Here is a 20,217-nt window from a genome sequence, read left to right on the forward strand (position 1 = left end):
TTTCCATTGCATTTCACACGCGCGCAACGCACTTGTCGCCTTGCTGCAGGAACACGAGCTCGCTCGCGCTTTAATGGAGTTGTTAGAGGATTATGTAATACTAAAAGCTTATGGGGTCGCATGCTTTAAGCCCGTTTTTATGATAATACTGCGCTTCAGCTGGAAAATAAATATATGTGGTGCTTAGATCTTAATAGGTAAAATATAATGGGGATTTTTTTTAACAGGAATTGCGCAGGGGCAAAGATTAATAATTATGATCAAACAATTTAGCTGTTGTAGGTCGTCCTCCAAGTTTATTTTTTAAAGAATTAATTCTAAAACACGCAACCATCGTAACAAGACCAAAAAGCTATCATCAAAATCTAGTTTTTTTGTCAATATACAGCTTGAATCAATTCTACCTTACTTTGTAATATATACTTTTTTCAGCGGGGTCTAGATGTGCGATAAAATTGGTTCGCATTGCGCAGATCCAAGATGGCGTCTGAATGTGGGAAACAATGGATTGCCGTACGAGTGTCAAGAGTTTGTTTTTACGATCCAAAAGTTCTAGTAATGCAAATTATACTTCACAATATTGACGAAAACTTGGTTCTTTTCGCGCATTTTCACGTGACCGTTTTTTCGCGCCTTTCTCCACCGGACGCCATATCTGCGCGTCGCACGAATCTGGCCCCCGCTGATTTTTTCTAGACTGATTTTAAATGAGAATTTTGTGTCTATTTTTAACACATTGTTGATGTCAATAGAACTAATTGAATTAGGAAAATCCAATGTGAAATGTAAATAATTTTTTTATCTTTCATTTCACGTTCCTGCACTAGCGGAAAAGAAAACCGCAACTTGAAAAATGCTCGCGGTTGCTGACCAGAAGTGGAGCTCGCGTGGCAACTTGGCACCAAGAACAGAGCAACCAGAAACATCGGCGATTTGACTGCGAATAGTGTGTGGCTTCAGACACAAAGTTGTTTAACACGTTTTTGCTTTTTACTATGTGCTGCAGCCAAGCTCAGACTTTATTTAGCATTTTATTCTGTTTTGCTTTTTGCGAGCTGCCGCGCCTCCACACACACACATAATAATCTATTTAATTAATCCCCCTTTTAGGTCTGTTTTATTTTCGTCGACGATGCATGTTTCTTGACAATAACGAGCTCAAAAGACTGTTTACAAAATACACAAACGTAAAAGCCGCCTCGCGCGCACTCAGCAAACCCTTTAGACTTTAAATAGTTCCCTTCTCTCTTGGATTGCTACTCCGAATTCCTGCCTCAAGAGAATCGTCGTCTCGCACCCGCTTCCTCCTAAGATTAATTGCGAAGAGCAAAATTAATTAAGAGTAAGAGCGCTCACAGTGTGCTGCATAAAAAACGAGCTCGATAAACAACGCAGGCCACTCCGCGCGCATTCAGCATTTTTGCCAGAGAATAAGAGAACAATAATGTGCAGGACTGTGAATGCTACACGATCGACTATTTATTTTTTGCTTCCACTCGTCAAACCAATGAGCAAGAATTACGCAATTTTAACCAAACTTAATTAGCAAGGTAAAAATTTGTCAAACTCTAGATGGGTTGGCTTCAGTGTTTTAACTTTTTCGATCTCTTAATGACAATTGAGTTTCATAGATTTTATTTAAAGCGAAAAAAAAATCTTTAGGAAACCAAAAGCCAACTGATGAAGGAAACTTAACTATGTTATGTAACTGAAAAAGAGCCCATTTTTTGAGAGAGGGTTTTTATTGAAGTGTCTCAACAGCGTCTGAATTGTGCTAAAATTAATTTATGTATTTTAAAACCATCTTAAAGAGGATTGATACTGCAAAAGCCTGGAAAATGCTTGTTGCTAATGCATAAACTCGTCCCTTAGGATTCAGTTAAAGCCTAGATTGACCTAAGAAGCACTGTCATTTTTTTAGAAAATTGGCTGGAAAGTTAGCGTGCTTTTCAAACGGTAATGGCTGTCTCCTTACTTGAAATCCGATTTAATTTCAAAACCCAGAGTTTCCCCAATAAGTGGCATACACCGTTGAACAGATCTCGACGAGAGGAATAGGAATGTGCCAAGAAATTATATTCAAGCACTCTAAATTGAGGAGAAAATTGACAAAATTTGAATTTTTACTGTAGGAACGTCCTTTTTACTATTTCAAATCGTTCAAAAAATTGTTTATCGATCAATTGTTGTGGCATCCAACAATTCAAATAATTTTCAATTGTTGCCATGTATCATTCTTCTTAAATTAACTCTTTTTTACACCGAAACCATTATTTTGCTAGAAAAAGTCTAAATCCCTAATAATTTGTTTAACGACCCGGAAACGGAAGAGACAAAGTGACCACCGAATAATTGAAGGGCTGGCCTCTCTGGGGATCAAAGTGGCCAATCTGGTAATTGGCATTAATTTTGAAGGCGACAGGGCGAGCGTGCGAGCGTTAATCTGCCGCGCCGCACCTGCCCCTGGGGACAAGGCGCTCAGCTAGAGGGCGATAGACGGAGAGGCCGCTCGTCGTGAAATGTCACACGAATTCCGACTTTCGCTCTCTCGCCACCCTCTCTCTCTTCTCGCAGGGAAAGCGAGGGTGAATAGCCCTTAAGAGCGTTTTCGCGCTCTCGTCTCACTGAGGAAAGGTTAACCTAAAACACCTTGAAGATTTTTCAAGGGGAGATTGCAACCTCTCTCTGCTTTAAATTTTGAACGAACGTACCGCTCTTGTTCCGCCTTGAAAGCACTTTCATGCTGCTAATTGTCACCATTCTGGCCGAGATCAAGCTTCTATTCTGTCATAATTTTTGTTAAGGGTTGCACGTTTAAGTTGAATTTGTGGATAAAAAAATACAATTGTTGAAGTTTTTCGCATAATAAAATTAATGTGAAAAAAATAGCAAAAACTTGTAAATAACTCTTTGTGATGCGATAATTTTATTTTAAACTTTTACGGCTGAAATAAAAATTTCTAAAATTTGCAGTAATGCTTGAGGCAGTAAATCAGTCACCTATTTCGTTTTTCTGAAGCAAAATAGTTTCAACCGCCTGTATTTTTAGTATTAAATTGATTATTTTTCTTAATTTCTTTGCATTTTATTTCAGAATATATTAGAAAATGTTCATGCTACTGCTTGGAGAAGTATCGATTGTGAACGGGTGTTGTTTTACGAATTTAGATGGAAATTCCATGGTGTACGCCGTGTAAGCAAAAAAAAAACACAATTTAAAATCCATTTATTATTGCAAAAATGGTCATTTCTAGATTTTAGAAATTATTTATATTATTTTATGTTACGTATATCATCGGGGACCAGATTCATGCGACGCGCAGATATGGCGTCCGGTGAAGCATATGGCGTGAAAAAACGGTCACGTGAAAATGCGTTGAAACAAACCAAGTTTTGGTCAATATTGTGTCATAATTTGCATTACTTGTACTAATTGTGTCTTTTGGATCGTAAAGACAAATCCAAAGAGAGCTTTTTGTTTCCCACATTCAGGCGCCATCTTGGATCTGCGCAGTGCTAACTAATTTTACCGCACATCTGGACCCCGCTGACGTAAATGTGTTACATTTAACTCGATTGGCGTTTAAAAAACATCTGAGATTTTTGTAAAAACCAAACACTCATACAAAATTATAGTCCCGATCATTATGGGGACGATTTCAGACCGTTGAAAATTAATTTTAATGTTTAAATTAAATGTAATAAAAGTGAATTGCAGAGTTTGCCAAATTTCAGGCGAGATATTAAGAATATTTTTCAAAGATTACTAGGCAAAATGGGATTATATTTACTTTTTTGGAATGGTAGCTGATTTTTGCATGTAATTAAATTGCTTTGAATTAAATATTTTGAGCCCGTTTAAAATACACGACCCTGTTCGTAAAAAATGGTAAAAAGCAGTCTTGTTCATTGCACTCTAGAAAATCTTCATTTCTCTTTTTAATCCAAGCTTGAGAGCAACTACTTCATCTTAATAATTTTCTTTACTTTTATTTCAAGACCGCCGGCTTGATTTGATAAGAATAATGAAGATTTATAAGAAAAGTAAATAGTCATAAGCCTTGGAAATGACCTCGCAAGCGTGTAGGAGTTTGTTTTCCTGCCTGAATTACAAGATTAATTTCGCATCCTTCTGCGCACTCTTCATCAAGGAAATAATGCCTGAGCTGAGCTGGTCATACTATTTGTCATTCCGTAGACGACACGGAGTCGGGTGCAGCGCCGCGCCGCGCGGCCGTGCTCGCTCATTCCGCTGACCCCACGACATGACGACGCGTGTGGCGCATAATTACGCATCCATGAGCTCGCCGGCCAGCCGGCTCCCACAACGAACCATTTCCTCACTTTGCGCGGGCAATCATGTCCGCTGTGCAATTATTTTCTATTAGTCAAAAGTTCGCGCCGGCCGCGCTCCAAATCAACTCCCCAGCCGGCCGCGCTCCAAACTGTTTGCCGCTGCTCCGCCGAAACAATCCTTCACGTCGTGGTGTTCGTTACAGTTTTGTTTTGTTTGAAATAAAATAATATTTATTTTAAGAATCCTCTTTTATGTAGAGTTATTTATGATCTTCTTAGTTGTCATATTATCGAAGAGAAGAGCGACGTCAAGGGGGGTTGAAGGCAATTTTCGCCCCTTTTGTCCGACCAATTGACTGACTACAGGTGGGCCATCGCCTGATATTAAGCCAATTACGACCAGGAAATAATAAAAAGCGGCACTCGCTGTGCCCGAAATGCTGTCTTTTAACGCGAGTGTGTACTTGGAACAAAATTGCAACAGTTGGTGGCCGTTAAGCCAAATTTATCGCCGCACAAAGCTAAAAACATTTTCGGATCAAACTGTCGGCGGCACTGAAAGCAAATTAACTTACTTTCGCCGTTCGAAAACGACTCTAGCAAACTTGCGCCTATTTTTATCCTCTCTCTTGCAGCCCTTTTGTTTTGGTCCTCACGGAAATTATAGGGTCAGTTGGCGCACAAGGAGATAGCATATAATGACACACACACACCCGAGATTTACAACGGGAGAGGCTCACATGAGGCTCAGCACGCAAACCCTCAAGTTCCAATCGATTACAACTGAAGCGGATATAGCGTCTGGAAAACAGGATTCTCGGAAAGGCTGCCCTATTTCTCGTCACGCGAGAAGGAAAATCCATCAATTGTTGACTGCTAAATTAGTTTTCAATCAGAAACTTTGTATGAAGTTTCCCGGAAACTTGACTCTATTTAAGTGTTTTGTTATTGTTGTACTCTCTTTGGCCTATTACCGACCTTAGTGAGGCGCCATGGTTTACTATTACGTTAATTATTAAAACGCAGACGAGACTTTGACAAAATTAACTGGCGCACAGGGGTTGCTGCTCAACAGAGAGAAGGTCACCACTGCAGTTATCAATCACATGCCTGGATAATTTTTTGTTGAATTGGGACCAAAATTTATTTCAATTTTTGTTGCGCAAGAAGCAATTTATTTTGTAAATAATCAATATCTTCAATGTGCAAGAATTAAAGTGTAAAGATACAGGGCAACAATTAAAAATAATTTGAATTTTTGGGTGCCATAAGCAATTGGTTGATAAACAATTTGTTCAACAATTTGCAATAATAAAAAATGGACCTTCCTACAATAAAAATTCTAATTTTGCCAATTTTCTCCAAAATTTACAGTGCTTGAACATACATATTTTCTTGGCAAATTTCGATTCCTCTCGTCGAGATCTGTCCAATTGTGTATGCCACTTATTGGGGAAACTCTTGGTTTTGAAATTAAATCAGATTTCAAGTAAGGAGACAGCCATTACCATTTGAAAAGCACGCTAACTTTCCGCCAATTTTCTCAAAATATTACAGTGCTTTTTAGGTCAATTTAGGCTTTAATCGAATCTTAAGGGACGAGTTTATGCATTGGCAACAAGCATTTTCCAGGCTTTCACAGTAACATTCCTCTTTAAAAAAACCTTCTAACTTTCAGGCGTTTTAATTTTTCATAAAAAAATGCAGTGCTCTCCCGGCTCTCCTTAATCCTAGGTAAATTTTAAGAGTAACTCGATTCCTAAGGACAGGTACATATGTGAATTAGAAACATGTATTTTTAGGTATTAATATTTAAAAACTTATCTCATGCGTTTGTAAACTAAATGTTCAAAATGATTTGAAATTCTCGTTTTCAGTAAATCTGAAATAATAAAAAAAACTGCAGCACCGACTTTCACATAAAACATTACACTTTGTTTTCCTTGGTATAAAACAGACAAATAAAACCGAACTAAATAGGATTCCTTATCAGAAAGTGCGGCGCACTAGAAAAGTTAATTAACTATAGCACATTACTGGCGTAGTGAAGATGAGAACGAGTTCGCAAACGATTAAATTTTAAAACCAGCAGCGTTGATGGGATCGCAAGAGGCAAGAGGATGGGACGAAAACACATAGCAGTAATTCTTTTGATAGCTCAGCGCACTTGCTATCAAACACAGTCCATAAAGCAAGTGCAACTCGCCATTGTGCGCAGCTTGCAGCAACACAATTGCACAATGCGACTCCAGCTCTAGCGAAACCGTATATACAGACTCACTCACTCACAGAGATAGAGATAGAGAGACACGCGCAAATTCTGAGCCGTCAATTACTTAAATAGTGTAGCAGTAACGCCGCCGCGCATTCAGCGCAGCCTTGGCGATGCAATCCGAGTGTCAGCAGCAGCTCGGAAATCAACCGATCGCTGACAATGAGCATCCCTGCTACGCACAATTGAGTTATTTGTGCGTTATTGTCGTTATACATATACATACTATATACAGTATAATGACACGCCATGTACACACGCCGAGACCGAGCCGACTTTTCTCTTTCTCTCTCTCGACTGCTGCTGTCACTTCTGGAGGACGGAGAACAAGAGAGCTCGGTGACATCTCTTTGAAACAATCATACATTTTGTATAAGGAGATAGTGCTGTTGCTGTTACATTGCAAAATAAATTCAAGGAAAAATCTGGATTATACGTACAAGGATTTATTTATAAAGAAAATAGATTATTAGTTGGCAAGGGGTCAAAAGAGTACAGATTGATGAATTTAATTTTCGAAAGAAAAATTTAATCTTTTTGTAAGTAGTATTTTGAACTCGTTAAAGAAATAAATATCAAATATATCTCAGCATGGTTGGTTTTTCCATATTTTAAATAAAAAACTTCATCCTCGTTGCTTTGATTTAATATTTTCTTCCGTGAAAATGAGCTCTATGTACTGTGAAGTCAAAACTCGTGGTAAAGAAAGATTAAATAGGAGGAAGTTTTAAAGTAACGAGAATGAAATGCGTTTTAATGAAAATTTATCCTTTTGGTATTTCGCTGTTGAAAAACAAAACCTAAACCAAATTTTTGTCTCTGTTCACTAAATTTTCTATCACTATTTCATTATTTTTAAATAACTGAAATCTCGAAAAATCTTTGTTAGCAATGTTTAATTTACGCCAAAATAAACCTCTGGTAGCGTTGTAATTTTTCTGAAAAGCTACTGCAAAGTTTCTATAATTTAAAATGCAAGCACAGTCTACCTACTCCTGAAATCTGTTTTATTTCATAGCGAAGAGTGCTCACGGATATGCGGCACACACCTTTAATTGAATGGATCGCGGCGAGAAAAGTCGAAAAATAAAATATATCTTAAATATTTTAAGAAAATTTGCAACATTTGATTTAATTGGCTTAGCAAGGTTATCTTTTAATTAAGCATCTCATTTCAATTTAAATTTTAGTAAAAGGAAAAACTCGCAAATTTAAAAATATTCGGAATGTACGCATGGCCTTGACTAAATTGATCAATCAAATATGCACAAAATGCTACATTCTGTTATGTATACGTGAATTTTAATTGGTTTTTACCTATATAAAAGGCTGGACTGCCGTAATTCATCCTATATACGTCGGCCGTTGTTTATTTATTTATGTAGCATGCGTGTTAATTAAATACACTTTGCCCTTTTGCCACTCGTGTTGCTAGGCTTGTTATGGTTCACGGTGCTAATTGAGTATGTGTGTGAATTTTGATTCGCGCCTTCAGCGATTGTTAATTGACTCACGTATACCTTGAGGAAGGTAATTAAGGAAACTTGTCCTCGCTGTTCGCGACATTTTCTCTTACTAAACAACGCGCGCTGCTGTTATTCTATACTGCACCGCATGCGATTCCGCCATATATGTCTTGATTGGCGACGAAAAGGAAGAGAAAATTCATCTACTTTGGTCACGGCGGCTACGCCTGCTTTGACAAAGTCACGTCCCAGAGTTGCGGGAAGTAAATGTACAGAGGAATTTTTATGCGAATAATTTCAAGTCCGTATTTGAGTTGAACATCAGACCGCATTTTTTCACTAAACCTAATTTTTTTCTGTACCATTTGCAACACAGACAAATTAAATATATTCAAATTAAGCTAAAATTCCAAATTATATAATATATTGTGTAACATAAGACTAGACCGCGGTATTAAAAATTTAAACAGGACCTATGCACAACTCAATTAATTTTGTTGCTATTCCCTTTTTTAGTTTTTAATAAAATGTCATTAATTGGTGGCTTTTACCAGTTTAATTCTTTCCTATTTAACATATAATTAAAATAAAATCGATTATCTTCTAACAAAAATACCCTTGGAATATTTTCGTAGCTTCGGCATTGGAGGCTTTTGTGTCAGTTGTGCCTGTTGAGAGTGAAACCTTATAGCAAAATGCGGACATTTCACTCTCGGAAAAGCTCGGCGAATTATTCCCCATCGAGTCAGCCATTCGGATAAGAGGCGCCTGCAATTTGTCATTTTGTTTTATGGCCGTCAGCTGGATGTGCAACCTAGCTTTATACGCGCTCCAGCTCGTATTTATGTAACGCGTCTCGCCCTCAGCTTTAATCGCCGCGGCGGCACCAGCGCGCGATTTCTGCCTGGCGAACGACCTTATCGCATCACGGGTATATATAATTAAAAACGTCTCAAAAATCAGGTTTTTCATTTTCAGAAAATTGTTATAGGCTCACATAAGAAAGTGATTCACCAGCTTAACTTTGCGTGAGGAAAGGCAGTAAAATTATATACGGAAATCGCGTTTCGCCGAGCAGTTTGTGTTTTTCAAAAGGTCAAGTTCAAAATAATGCTTTTGGAATTTCATACTTTTGTAGATTTCCTAATCAACTAGCATGTTTTTATGATACATAATCTTCTAATAAAATTTAATTAAATTACTGTCGCGAGCTTAAAAAAATCTTTGTTTACGTGGTTTTGGGAACTCTAAATGGGTTTGGAAATTTTTACTCGCATATTTTCTTAAAGAATTTGTTGCATTGCAAATGATATAAAATACAATTGTTTCACGTGGTTTGAGCTCTAAAAAACTTTTCTTTGGTTAGATTCAGATGGCTTTCACTACATTTGGAATTTTTCAAAGCCCTAAAATTATTCCCATCCACAGCGACTGACGTTGCTCATCAAGAAAAATTCCCATCCCAATTTTCAGTTTTCATTTCATTTTATTAATTGATTTTACAACGGTTTATCCCGATGGTGGAGATTAAAAAAATACAAAAATAATCATCAGCAGTTATTTACCCCAAAAATAAAATTTTGAATCAAATGATCGTTGAAAACGTCTGCCTGAACTCTTGTCCGAGTCACTATGAAAAGAGAAACGAGTAACGGAATTGACAACCTCGCACAACTCGCATATCCCTGCGATATAAATATGAGTAAAAATCAACTGGGCCAAAAATTACATCCTTTATTCAAAGGGTGAAAATATCGAGAAAAAAATCTAAAAGGGAAAATATCAGCGGGGTCCAGATGTGCGTTAAAATTGGTTCTCATTGCGCAGATCCAAGATGGCGTCTGAATGTGGGAAGCAAAAAGCTCTCTTTGGATTGCCGCACGAGTGTCAAGAGTTTGTTTTTACGATCCAAAAGACACAATTAGTGCAAAGCAATGCAAATTATTCTTTTCGCGCATTTTCACGTGATCTTTTTTTCGCGCCACACTCCACCGGACGCCATATCTGCGCATCACACGAATCTGGACCACGCTGGAAGTTATATAAATTTTGTGTATCTTCCAATGAAGAGGATTTAATGGCAAAGTATGCTGAGAGACTATTTTTATTATTTGAAATTTACGAAATTTAGTAACCATCAACTCACAATCAGAATTGTGAAGCAAGTGAAATGCATGCAACCTTGGTGACGCCGTCTACTCGTAGGCTGCACTAATGGCCGTTTATTTTTGCATCTTTCGCACAGCCAAAAGAGTGTGAATGACTCCTCTGGCGCGAGTTTTATATTAGACGCTCGACGGCCAAAATAAATCCGGCGTGCACCGTTCACTTCCACACGAAAATAGCGAGTCCAAACTTGTGCCAGTTCAAATGTTACGGCCGTTCTATTTATGCTAATTACCCGCTCAAGGCCACCCTTTCGCATCCCTCGTTCGGATCGCACAGCTGTTCACTCTCACTCATCCCGCGCACGTTAAACGCTTTCAGCTGCGTTTCGCCACCAAATCTTATATGAGTGCGCAAAAAGCGACAGCTTAAGTGTCGTTTGCATGATAAATTATTCCGAGTTTGGAATTTGTACGTTTATTTTTGAACTAATTTAATAGCTCAGTTATTTCGGATGGATCATCACCTTGTGTCCATCAGCGGGGGCCAAATTCGTGCGTCCGGCGGAGTATTATGGCGCGAAAAAACGGCCACGTGAAAATGCACGAAAAGAAGCAAGTTTTCGTCAATATTGTGACGTATAATTTGCATTACTTGGACTAATTGTGTCTTTTGGATCGTAAAAACAAACTCTTGACTCTCGTACTGCAATCCAAAGAGAGCTTTTTGTTTCCCACATTCAGACGCCATCTTGGATCTGCGCAGTGCGAACCAATTTTACCGCCCATCTGGCCCCCGCTGGTGTCCATTTAATTAATTAAGGAAATGTAGACTCTATAGTGTCTTCAAATAAAAAGGGTTGCAAAAAAGAACACAAATTAATTTAAGGAGAAAAGCCATTTTAAACTCGAAAATTTTCTACTATTGGGATTATCGTTGGTCTTTTATCTTCTTTTATACCAATATCTCGATATCGTATTACTTTTAATTCAATTAAATTTATTGTTAGGGTTTTTATCCAAATGCATTACATTCCAAAATATAAAACAATCCCTTTTTTCAACAGCTTTTCATAACATTTTAAATATTGTGTCATTTCCGACTGAAATTTTCTGTTTGCGAATGAGTTCCAAATAAATATATTTTGCCGTTTTAGCCTGTGTGATTTTGGAAAGCACGTGCTGTAAAAACAAACACGCACACAAGTTTGAATACACAGGCACACAAAGCATTATTCGTGAGTAAATCTCCGGCAACCAAACAAGCAAAGCCGGTTCGCAATCAGACTAACTAAAGCAGGTGCTGCGGAACAGCGCGTCTCTATTCATACACATAAATATTTCGCCCGCACAAAATCCGGCATCCTTAATGAACGGGCCTGAATCCACTTTCCAATTAGGGCAGCAAAGCCTGGTGCGCTTTTACCGCATTTTGACTGCGCGTTTCACGCTGCTTGAGGACAAATAATTATGATTCGCCAAACCCACCCAACCCGCACGGTGGTGTGTGTGTGCATGCGTGCGAATTCCACGTAGGCAAAATGCACCCCTGGTATGTATGTGCGCGTGGTCCGGAGGTTTTCCGTACTCATGAGCAGCCAGTGGCGTAACGTCACTTAATTGGCTCGTTGAAAATTCACTGGAATAACACAATGTTACTTTCAGCTGGGTACGTTTCTCCTCGTTAAACACACCTGTTTTATTTATAGCCTTCTCAAAAGCGTTTCAAAGACATCCAGAATATAGCTTCAAATTTATTGCAGCTTGAAATTATGTTTATTCGATATTTTTTCTTATTAAAGAATGTCTTTGACGAAGTTTCTGAGCACACCAATCGATTCTTGAGGGTCGAATTAGGGAAAGTGGACATTTTTTCCGAACGAAATGTCCCACGCGACGTACGTAGCACAAGTAGAACTTTTTCCCGCCAAAACAATATGAATGTGAGAACTGCGCATGCGTTAGAGCTGGTGTGGCCGAGGAGAGGCGTCACGTCAGCCGCTAGCAGCCGGCGGTTGGCGTGTGCCAGCTCTGACACATGCGCATTTCTCACATATCATATTTTTGGCGGTAAAAAAGTTTTACTTTTGCTACGCACGTCGCACTGCACTTTTTTGGTCGGAAAAATATCCATTTTACCTATTTCGACCCTCAAGAATCGATTGGTGCGCTCAGAAACTTCGTAAAAGACGGTCTTTAAGATTTACGAAAAAATAAAGAAAATGATATCTACATTCGTTGATACTCCTAATGCAATCCTTTTTTCAGATGAACCTCTGAGCATTTGTTATAGCAATATCAAATGAGCACGATTTCAATCCTATTATATCTTCTAAACTGTCTAAAACTATTTTCAACTGCCAAAGGGGATTCGTTCTAAATTTTAAAAGTTATAACATAATTTAAAGATATGATAAAACCAAATAGTTGGCATTGGAAACAAAAGTGACGTGTCTATTAAAAAAATAATTCCAATATAGCATTATAATTTTAATTTTTGACATCTATGTTAGTTACGACCTTAAACAGAATAAATAATAATATTTTATCTTGCTCTAAATGGAATTATTCTCAAAAGGTTTGCTGAAGAAAATAGATAGAATGCTATTAGGAAGAAATGGGTGGTCCAGGGACCCGAATTCATAAGTCCGAATGGTAAAAATGGTCCACCTTTGCAGAAGGCAAAACATTTCGGTACAATTTCCCATAGGACCGAAAATCAACGAGTTACATTGTTATATATTTTTATGGGTTTTTGCTTAAAAAGTTCAAAAGTTACAGAAATGTTGCTCCTGTAATTTTGAAGGCACACTATGCGCTGAGCCAGGGTCAGTGTCCTCTTTAAGTGGCCGTTTTCTCATTTTTTGTCGGCTTGCCAGAACATCTCCTCTTTCCAATTGTGCAGTTGCTTCTTTCATCACTGTGTCATGAAAGAAAAGTGTTGACGTTGACTTATCTGTGTTTGGAACTTAATTCTTGAGAGTGAAGCTAATGCTCTCCATAGCACCCACAAGTTTGTTCGTCCTATGAAATTCCGGCTTTATGAAAGAGATTTCGGTTTATGAATTTTTTTCAGCCCTTTACAAACAATCACTTTCAACCGGAAAATTTGGCACCGTCTGCGAAAGGGTGTCAACACATTTTATACTGTTGATCTGAGCTTGGCACTTGTTGTTGCGAATATATACACGTACAAAGTTGTTCAACTTTCGAGACCCGGAATAATGAAAGTAGCGCCACTGGGTGCGCATCGGTGCGAATATTAATTCGCCGGGTGCCTCTGGAAATAGGCCAAACTAACCATATATACTCTGTGCTTGTATGGCAGTTTGCACAGAGCATACGTTACGAGTTTGCTGTGTGTGTGTGTGTATGTGTGCATCTGCCCATTCAAACACACTACATGCGGTGCAGCAACGAGATAAATGAAGTTGTATTGTTGCAGAGGTTTTAATTACTCGAGGCTGTTCAAGACTGAATTAAAACAGAACATTTTTTTTGCTTTGCGCCGGTGCATGGATGAATAGAGCAGTCTAATGCATTTTCTGAGAGCAGAAGCGCATTAGCACAGCCTTTTTCTGTCCGTTGCTGCGGGTGCTATTAATCTGATTGTGAAAGCTCGAGGGAAATTAAATTCCGTATATAGATTCATTAGTGAATTTGCTAAATCCTTTGAAATGGAATCGAAACAGACATATAAAAACAACATTTTGAATTGCAATTTGAAGTTATCGAAGGGCTCGATTTTTGAGAAGAAAAAATATCGCTCCTTGAGTGAAAAAATCCGCGCAGAGTCGAGCCATTTATTTTAAATTTATTTTTATGTGTAAAACATTTTGAATTGTTTGGGGATCGTTGAATTAATTAGTGCGGGATATAACAACAATTTATTTCAACAGTTAAAGAGGATTGATACTGCAAAAGCCTGGAAAATGCTTGTTGCCAATGCATAAACTCGTCCCTTAGGATTCAGTTAAAGCCTAAATTGACCTAAGAAGCACTGTAATTTTTGGAGAAAATTGGCTGGAAAGCTACCGTGCTTTTCGAATGGTAATGGCTATCTCCTTACTTGAAATCCGATTTAATTTCAAAACCAAGAGTTTCCCCAATAAGTGGCATACACAATTGGATAGATCTCGACGAGAGGAATCGAAATATGCCAAGAAAATATGTTCAAGCACCGTACATTATGGCAAAATTTGAATTTTTAGTGTAGGAATGTCCTTTTTTATCATTTCAAATTGTAGAACAAATTGTTTATGGCATGCAACAATTCAAATAATTTTCAATTGTTGCCCTGTATCATTCCACTTTAAATTAGGCTTTTCCCAACTATGTATAAAAAATTTATAGAGTTAATGATACAAATAATGATGCTGATCAATTGCGCAGTAGAGATCCACTTAAAAGTCCATTATTCGTAAAAGTAAATAATTTTCTTTGTTGTTTTTCAGCCCAGTTAGCAAACAAAGAGCAGCCTAATGAGCAAAAACACTCACAGATCTGCATTTTTCGCACTGCTCCCGCCTGAAAAGGAGCACACAAGCTTATTTTTCTTTGCAGCAGCGCTCCATGCCGTGGTGAGAATCGTCGTTGTGGAAAAATACTACCTTCCTGTGTGTGCTGCATCCGCGCCGCACCCGCCGCAAGAACAGCAAACAAACAGGCTCATTCCTCTCTCCCGTGACGTTGCGAGCGGAACAACTGTGTGATTTGCATGCGAAAACAACGTGCTACAAGGCTGAAACAAAGGTTGCTGGCTGGCTGCTGAGAGTATAGGTCTCCTGACACTCGGCTGAGTTTGCATCGACTGCCATTATGTGAGCAGGACGATTATACGATACGCCGTCTAGCTATTTCAATACCCACAAGGGTGTTATGAAACAACAAATAATAAAGAGCTTCGCGCATTCAGGTGTAAATAATTTGTTTGGTACGTAACTTTATTGCTTTTAATCTTAACAACTATTTTTACTCTAAAGGAGAAGAACGGTGCAATCCAGAAAGAAATCTAATACTCGCTAGCTCCATTATCGATTGTGCTCGCGAGATTGCAGCGAAGCAGCATCGTGTGAAGCAGCCGTCTTTGGCGGTGTTAAAATTTTTCTTTATTCATGGTGCTATTGGAAATTAAAAGCGGTCGACTTTCAAGTATAAATTGCGCATCTTGATGGCTTTTTAAGCTTCATGCAAATCCAAATTATTTGAAGCCTTCAGAACAACAAAAGATAAAAATAGGTAATCGATAATCATTTCAATTATTTTTGCGCAAAATATTCAAGTCAATCCCCGTACTAAACCTGTATATAGGTTGGTAACATTTTGATGTTTGACAAACAGAAACAAAAAAACAATTTTAATTTTTGTTTGTAAGCCGTTGATTTTTGACAAATTTTGCATTCGTAAATTTAAATATACAAATTTATTCATGGCTCTCGTTTTCGGACGGGAGTTTTTAGCTTGCTTAACTTAAGTGTCACTATTTTAAATGTTTTTACCACATTTTTATATCACGGTTCATTGATTTCTAGTTGTTTAAAATTGATGGTAGACTGTGGTGCAATTTTCAAATAGGTTCAAAATTTCAATTAAATAAATAGAGCTATTATAACATTATTAAAGTAAATTTCTCCTTTTGAAACAGGATATTTATTAATAAATTGCATACGTTGAAATGTTTTTGATTCAGGGACAACTTCACTCATTCTTATTATGTTTGTAAAAGGTTTATATTTGTCAGAAAATAGGTGAAGGCTTTAGACCGTCTAAAGGTCGTATTACAATGCATAAAAACCAGCATAATATTTATGTTAAAGTGTTAAAAAAGCAATTCACTATATCATGCATTCTTTTTGCTGCCCAGGAAACAAAAAAAATGTTATAGATATACCGCATAGTTGTTAATTATCTCATAAGATAGAAAAATATTTAGTCTAAAACATAAATATAATAATTTTCTATTTATTTTCCTCTTATGCAACCTGTGTGGCACCCCTGTACCAAAGTTGCCTAGTTAAAATTGAGATACAAATGCAGTTCAATTCAAACTGGATATGAAAACAGTTATAAAATGAAACGGATTCTAATAATTGCTTTACAAGCGGAAAATGGGACTCCTGAAATAATCATCGAAAGCGCTGGCAAACGATAAATTCGCCCCGCTGGCCATAATAGTAGAGTACATATATGTATATATATTTGGAGAGGAGCGAAAGCCACACTCTGGCCTTGCAACCAGCTTTCAGCCCCTGATCTGGGCCAAGGCCGCATCCCGCTGCTCCGGCACCCCTTTGCATCGCGCACAAAGAGGTTAAAAATCGCAGTGCATGATGTGGCTCGTGTGAGAGAGAGAGAGAGAGAGAGGGAGAGAGAGAGAGAGAGTGCAGTGTGGGAAGCAGTTCGCTCGCTGGCGAAATTCACGAGTGAAACGTTGCCACCGCGCGATAGAGAGAGTATTGATCACGGAATTGCCGTCGGGAAGGCGTTCGAGGGGCTGAAAGAAAGTTTTTTACTCAACACCACTCCTATCCACTTTTATTATTTCAAGGACTTCTCTGCGCCATTTCAAACGGTGTGTGTGTTATTTTATTATCTCCGCCACCCCGGCACAATAAAAGGACTATAGGGTGTGGAAGACTGATAAATTTTTCTTTCTCTGCTTCTGCCGAGCAAATGTTTCGTGAAAATTTTATTGCATTGCATTCTTCTGGCCGTCGACATACTTTTTTCCGAGTTACAGCCGTTCTTGAATTGGTTAACTTTTATTGCCCAGCAGAAGAACGGAAATGAAATTTCTGAGCGCACCTTTTTATGTACATAGGTTGCCGCTGAATGTTTAAAATAATGTGACTCTCAATTTCTACTACTCTTAATCATAATATATTATTTTCGATCTTGCGGGTGAATCAATCATTCTGATTTCGAACGGAAGCTCTTTCTTCCTCAGTCAAATCAGAACATGCCGCATTCAATGCCACGGTATTCCATCTCACAAAAACGCGAGGATGAAAAAAAATGAAATATGCAGACAGCTGCCACATTAGAGGAGGATTTTTATGGGAGACATATTTGTGAAAAAAAAAATTCTTAAAGAAGACGTGGAAATGACGTCTCTGGGTCTGGAGTCGGTCTGGTAATAATTCTCGCTGCAAATTTGCAGCCCTGGCTTACTTGCAGCACGGATGGGCAAGAACTATGATGAAAATCGTCGCGTTTGACAATGGGAGCAGAAAGCTCTTTTCCCTCGAGAGGCTCTGCGCGCTGCACAGGGAAGTGTAAAGTGTCACGGTCCCTAAATTTATTGTTGAAATGAATGAATTTATTATTAAACGCATATATGCGTGCAACACTAATCCTATACAATCAATTCTTACAAGTCTTTGCTTAAAACTAATTATTTTTACTACACATTTCAAAATATGATATTTTTCACACTGTTCTCCACAAAATCTACATTTACAAATCTCCTGAGGTTCATAATGGTACATCTGAGTTGCACAGAACAAATAGTGATATCCATGGCATGCAAATCGAGTAAATACATGTCTATCTTCAAAATTCGGCACCCTCCAATTCCCATTCATCATTGTTTGAGTTTCATAAAATGCATCACAAGTCAAGCGTCTATTTATAATCTTTATGTTAACAAACTTCTTATAATTATCAGTTTCAGGGAGATCATATTTCATTTTAAGATCTGTAGCAAAAAAGTTTAAGCCACTAGTTCATAGACGTATCGCGATCTATTGTATTTAGAGATCCCCAGCACTTTCTTTAGGTACCGGGTTTTGATAATGCCAAATAACTTCTATGCCATAAGAGGCAGTAGGAGAAACTATTAGGTCAAAAAGTTTAACTGCTGTTTCAATGGAAAGTTTATGCAAGTTTTTAATACTTTAAGTTGCCATAAGGGCTGCCCTTGCAGATTATTGTTGAAATCAATGACTATATTTTTATTTGCTTATTAATCACATTTTTTTCTTGCTGCAAGTAACATATATATATGTAAGATTCTAAGGTGAACCTTAAAATATTAGGTGAAAATTCCAAAAATTGCCCATTTTACAAGGGTTCAAAGTTTGAGATTTTTGAAAAAGGTTATGTTTTCGGCGATCTGTTCATTTGTGGTAAACACAAAAATTTAATATCCAAAATTATCTACGTTTGACGCCCAACAACTTCTCCAATATGACTAACTTCGTAGGTCAAACATTCGAAATAAATCCCACATACCCAAGTACATAACATTTTTGAAATTCAAAATAGCCAAAATGTGACTCATATCCATGGTAACAACATATCAAAAATTGGCGATACATACTTCTTTTTTTCATTTTCGAGATATTTTGAATTGAGTGTTTTCCGGGTCTGCCTATATCGTAATTAAAACACATTTTTCACTTTATCTCAGCCTCTATGGGTCAGATTTACAAAAACCGCACACTGTTTGACACGTAATGACCTCCTCTTAGGTAATGCAAGTGATCATGAGGGGTGCCTACCCCCTTCGATCCCTTTACCACACCCTAGAAAGCAGAAAAAATAGTTTTATATATTTTTAGCCTCTAGTAAAAGCTATCTTGATAAATAGAGCATAATAACAATCAAGCATGTTTAGGAATAACAAAAATAAAAAATTGTTTTGTTTTCTTTGAAAAGAAAATTTGAAAAAATTGCTAGTACTAAAAGAGCAGTTTTTATTAAATTTTTTAAATAAATTTGTTTATTTACATTTCATAAGGGTTTTAAAATATATTTCATAGCGTTTTTTGTTTTTATTATTAATAATAAATACAAGAATTTTATTTATATTTTGACAGTTTTACTTTATAAATATAAATATAAACCAGTTTTTCCAAATAATATCTATTTAATTTGAAAATTCTTCCAGTCCGAATTGTAAATATTGTACGTTTTTAAATTTGTCTTAAAATTTACCTCCCAAAATTGACTCTTAATCTTATCTGGTCACACAGAAATTTATTACTACCAAACTTGGCATTTTCGGGCTATTATTATTTGCAGATCTTTACTCACGGCCCCATTCCTGGCAAGCAGATGAAGCGGGAGCAATAATAGGGAGGAATCGGACGGGACAGTAAGAAAATAATTGCGCTTGCCAGCGGAATTTGGCGCAGTGGGGTGGCGCCTGACTCTCGTGCCACCCTGTCTGCGAAGCCCCTCGGCCCCCGCGGCGCGCGCGATGCACTCGCTGCAGCTGCATGCAATCGCGCCGCGCTGCCAATCGATCCACGCGCATGCATCCAACGCGAAAAGTTTATAATAATAAGTGCACCGCACCGAGAGGCAGAGAATGAACCGTTGCGAGTGGATGACATTTATTTGCATTCGGAGAGTGTATTTTTATTATTGGGACGCTCTCAGCCAGATTGGCGGCGTTACGAACTCTGATTGCAATCAAGCAGGGCTTCGCGTGTGCGCTCAAGAACGGCTTTTGCGCCCACGAGTTCGATTTTCCGAGTTTGCTGCGGTGTAATTTATCATCGCTGGCAATAATAGCCGATACCTGCGCTCTGATATAGGCCAACGAGTGTGAAAGAGAAAGAGCGAAAGGGTGGATATTGCTTTTGTGGACGTGTGTTCCTTTATTAATGCGCTCGCTCTTCCCTTTATGATAAAAATTGAGCTGAAAATATCCATTTTGATCCTCTCTTTTTGATAAATGTTGCTCGAGCCTTTTATTTTATTTACAAACTCTCCAATCCTCACACATAATTAGGAGTGAAAATATTTTCAAACTAAAACAGCGGGGGCCAGATCTGTGCGATGCGCACTATGCGCAGATGTGGCGTTCGGTGTAGCATGGCGCGAAAAAACGGTCACGTGAAAATGCGCGAAAAGAACCAATTTTTCGTCCATATTGTGTCATAATTTGCATTGTGTCGTTTGGATCGTAAAAACAAACTCTTGTCACTCGTGCGGCAATCCAAAGAGAGCGTTTTGTTTCCCGCATTCAGACGCCCTCTTGGATCTGCGCAGTGCGAACCAATTTTATCGCTCATCTGGACCCCGCTGACCTAAAAGTCTTTTTGTCGTTTTTTTAACAATCTTATGGTTA

This window comes from Cloeon dipterum, chromosome 3 (assembly GCF_949628265.1).
Source record: "Cloeon dipterum chromosome 3, ieCloDipt1.1, whole genome shotgun sequence".
Classification (NCBI taxonomy): Eukaryota; Metazoa; Arthropoda; class Insecta; order Ephemeroptera; family Baetidae; genus Cloeon; species Cloeon dipterum.